This window comes from Oncorhynchus tshawytscha, unplaced genomic scaffold (assembly GCF_018296145.1).
Source record: "Oncorhynchus tshawytscha isolate Ot180627B unplaced genomic scaffold, Otsh_v2.0 Un_contig_2090_pilon_pilon, whole genome shotgun sequence".
NCBI lineage: Eukaryota > Metazoa > Chordata > Actinopteri > Salmoniformes > Salmonidae > Oncorhynchus > Oncorhynchus tshawytscha.
Genome location: NW_024606826.1, coordinates 6,558 through 10,947, shown reverse-complemented (window position 1 = coordinate 10,947; position 4,390 = coordinate 6,558). Strand labels below are relative to the sequence as shown.

The window sequence follows — 4,390 nt, the reverse complement described above, 5'->3', positions numbered from 1 at the left end:
AAATAAAAATATATAACAGTATGGTACAGCAGCTTTCCCAGAAGCCTGGTGCAGCTCTGGGTGGAGCTCTGGGTGCAGCTCTGGGTGGAGCTCTGGATCCATCTTCTATATTCATTCTGGTATCTCTAGACTCCTGGGGGCGGGGCTTGGGAATTCGATTTGGGCGGTACTAGAACACTGATCAATATATCTCATTGGCTCATAGGTAGAATAGCCCACCTGTTCCAGGAAGTACCCCAATGACATGTCCGCGAATGGATGGCCGCATATGATCATGAGCAACCCCTGCTAATGCGATAGGTGTTGACCGGGTGAAGCTCCTCAGGTCCCTAAAGCCGTCACATAGACCTTATCCACTGTCATGTCTGGACGCATACTGATGATGAGACGGTCCATGTTGCTGGTATCTATGTTACCAGTGTTGTCCTCACTGACGTACTCAGGCATGGAATCAGATGCTGTGAGGTGGAGGTTGCCCACCTCATAGAATGGGTAGCCATCATCAGGAAGCAGCCTCTTGCAGACATTGTTTTCACACTCACGCCTGTTGAAGTGATGAAACCAAAGTCTCCCCTCTTGAGTCAATTTGCAAACATCTGGTTGTCGTTGTCAAAGACGATGTAATCGTTGGCGAACCAGAAAGGAGCTTGAGTCCGTGCCTCGGCCAGGGACGACCAAACCTAGAACCTCTCAGCTCCACCATATTGTTCAATGTTCGAACCATGGTACCCCTGGGGGAGGGAGAGAGGGAGAGAGAGAGAGAGAGAGAGAGAGGATAGAGGGATAGAGAGAGAGGGAGAGAAAGAGGGGGGCGAGGGGAGGGGGGGGATGGATAGAGAGATAGGGATAGAGAAAGAGACAGAGAGAGAGAGAGAGAGAGGGAGTACAAGGAAACAGACAGCATTAAACAATACAGTTCATGATGATATAGTTAAGTTACCTCTGCTAAGAGGTCTGGACCTTTATGGCACAGGAATACTTTACTGTGGCTGTTCCTAAATCTGGCATTACTGTTCCAGGCTTTGGATTTTCCATTTTATATTTAGAGGTTGTACGATAGCACGTTAGCACGTAGGCGCACCGATTGGTGTCAGCTCATTAGTCAGTATGTGTTACACCTGTGCTGGCTTGTCCATCTCGTTAGTCGGAAGGTGTTTCACCTGCGCTGGTTCAGGTGATATTTAGTGAGTGGCTGGTCCAGGTGATATTTAAGAGTGGCTGGACCAGGTGATATTCGAGTGGCTGGTCAGGTGATATTTAAGAGTGGCTGGACCAGGTGATATTTAAGAGTGGCTGGACCAGGTGATATTTAAGAGTGGCTGGCCAGGTGATATTTAAGAGTGGCTGGACCAGGTGATATTTAAGAGTGGCTGGACAAGTGATATTTAAGAGTGGCTGGCCCAGGTGATATTTAAGAGTGGCTGGACCGGGTGATATTTAAGAGTGGCTGGCCAGGTGATATTTAAGAGTGGCTGGCCAAGGTGATTTAAGAGTGGCTGGCCAAGGTGATATTTAAGAGTGGCTGGCCAAGGTGATATTTAAGAGTGGCTGGACCAGGTGATATTTAAGTGGCTGGCCCAGGTGATATTTAAGAGTGGCTGGACCAGGTGATATTTAAGAGTGGCTGGACCAGGTGATATTTAAGAGTGGCTGGCCCAGGTGATATTTAAGAGTGGCTGGCCAAGGTGATATTTAAGAGTGGCTGGACCAGGTGATATTTAAGAGTGGCTGGCCCAGGTGATATTTAAGAGTGGCTGGCCAGGTGTTATTTAAGAGTGTCTGGCCCAGGTGCCCAGTTGTTTAATAGATGGCTGGGTTAACCCAGGTGATATCTTAATAGATGTGGCCAAGGTGAACACTTTTAGTTGTCTTGGCCCAGGTGTTATTTAGGGTTAACTGGCCCTAGGTGTCTTGAAGATGTCTGGCCCAGTGTTAACTCAGTTGTCTTGATAGATGTGGAGGGTTAACTCCTTTAGTTGTCTTAATAGATGGGAGGGTTAACTCCTTTAGTTGTCTTGGTAGATGTGGAGGGTTAACTCCTTTAGTTGTCTTGATAGATGTGGAGGGTTAACTCCTTTAGTTGTCTGAGAGATGTGGAGGGTTAACTCCTTTAGTTGTCTTGAGTAGATGTGGGAGGGTTAACTCCTTTAGTTTGTCTTGATAGATGGGAGGGTTAACTCCTTTAGTTGTCTTGATAGATGTGGAGGGTTAACTCCTTTAGTTGTCTTGAGGAATGTGGAGGGTTAACTCCTTTAGTTGTCTTGGTATGTGGGAGGGTTAACTCCTTTAGTTTTCTTGATAGATGTGGAGGGTTAACTCCTTTAGTTGTCTTGATAGGTGGAGGGTTAAGGCTCCAGTTGTTGTCTTGGAGAGATGTGGAGGGTTAACTGAGTTCCTTTAGTTGTCTCTCCCTATTTTCATTTCCCTGGGCAAACATTCCTTTATGTGATCTTCCCTGTTTTCGTTTTCTCCACTTTGTGGTTTACTTCCTGTCTTGAAGTTTGGTTTGTGTTTTTCTTTGTTTACCTCTTCTTGTTGAATTTAGTGGGTCTCATGGTGGGTGTCTTTTAGGCTCCGTTGTTGTTGCTAGTCACACCCCCATGAGTGTCTTTCAGAACCCCTCCTAAAACCCGTTTCATTCTGGTTGCTGCTGTCAGTGACTCTTTGTTAGTTCCCCTTTCTGTTTCAGTGACATATTTGGTTTCTTGCTGTGGAACGTGACAATAGGACATCAAATAGAAAAAGGAGGACCAAGGCACTCTTGATATCATTCATTAAAATGCCTTTATTAGTAGGGCCTGTTCAATAGAAACAAACTTTTAGAAATCAGACGAAATCAAATCGTATTGTTGCTGTGGAACGTGTCATTTGGGATAAAGCCTGGAAGATTCATGTGTTAGCAATTAAACAATACACTTTCTGTGAAAGTCCCAAATGCCACCCTATTCCTATATAGTGCCCTTCTTTGAACAGGGACCTAATGGGGAATAGGGTGTCATTTGGGACCACGCCTGGATGAGTCAAGTGTTAGTTTGAAATAGAATCTCCTGAAGGATCCAGGAACATGAAACTTAAAGGGAATAAAAATATTTAACTACATGACAATGAATGCCAGGTTTAAATAGTTACAAAACAGTATACCTGTTAAAGTTTATAAGGTTTAAATAGTTAAACACAGTATACCTGTTAAAGTTATAAGGTTTAAACACAGTTACCTGTTAAAGTTTATAAGGTTTAAATAGTTAAACACAGTATACCTGTTAAAGTTATAAGGTTTAAACCGTTACCTGTTAAAGTTTATAAGGTTTAAAACCGTTACCTGTTAAAGTTATAAGGTTTAAATAGTTAAACACAGTATACCTGTTAAAGTTAATAAGGTTTAAACTGGTTTAAATAGTTAAACATATACCTGTTAAAGTTATAAGTTAAATAAAACATATACCTGGTTTAAATAGTTAAACATATACCTGTTAAAGTTCAAGTGAACCGTCGTAAACAGAAGGGAAAATCTGTCTCTTACCGTACCATGTTTAAAGCAGAAAAAATGGGATGATAATGTATATATTTTCAGCCACAATCTGTCAACTTTCAGGTAACGTCAACTTATTAAAAGTTGATACATACAGCTTTATTATTCTGGAAAAACTTCATATAAAAAGTATATAAATATTCACTGAGTGTATAAAACATTAGGAAGAACTGCTTTTCCATGACATAGACTGACCAGGCAGATCCAGGTGAAAGATATGACCCCTTATTGATGTCACTTGTTAAATCCACTTCAATCAAATCAAATCAAATGTATTTATAAAGCCCTTCGTACATCAGCTGATATCTCAAAGTGCTGTACAGAAACCAGCCTAAAACCCCAAAACAGCAAGCAATGCAGGTGTGAGAGATATGTAGATGCACAGCATAAGAATTTGTTTTAGTATGAATAAGAACTAGAACTGAACTGAGTTTAGTGAAGATATAACGATCTAACTTGTTTAGTAAAGATATAATAAAAGACAGACTAGATCTAACTTGTTTAATAAAGACAGACTAGATCTAACTTGTTTAGTAAAGACAGACTAGATCACCAAAAAGCATCATAAATGTTTTTACGGTACCTGGTGTTTTTAAATAAATGTAATCTCTATTTTTCTGGTGCTCGATGTCCCTGTAGATCCGTGTGAGAAGTTGATTAGTGTCCGTCAGTAACAACCAGTAATTCAGGTTCTGTTATAAACTCCTCTTTTTTTCTAGCCTGTTTTGCATGTTATTTTTGCATGTTACTTTTAGTTCCTCACCTGGTTAAAGGAGTTACACCACCAATCAGACCTGTGATAAAGGAGTTACTAGACTGGTCACCAATCAGACCTGTTAGAGGTGATAAAGGAGTTACTAG

General features: G+C 41.5%; 1 long non-coding RNA gene across 1 annotated transcript; it reads right to left on the bottom strand.

The window, feature by feature from the left end:
- Window positions 1-692: 692 nt before the first annotated feature.
- LOC121842265 lies at window positions 693-4,188 on the bottom strand. The gene is made up of 2 exons (XR_006081020.1): window positions 4,113-4,188; window positions 693-731 (listed from the first exon to the last, which is right to left on the bottom strand). It is a non-coding gene; the product is annotated as an uncharacterized LOC121842265 (long non-coding RNA).
- Between the last annotated feature and the right edge of the window lie 202 nt (window positions 4,189-4,390).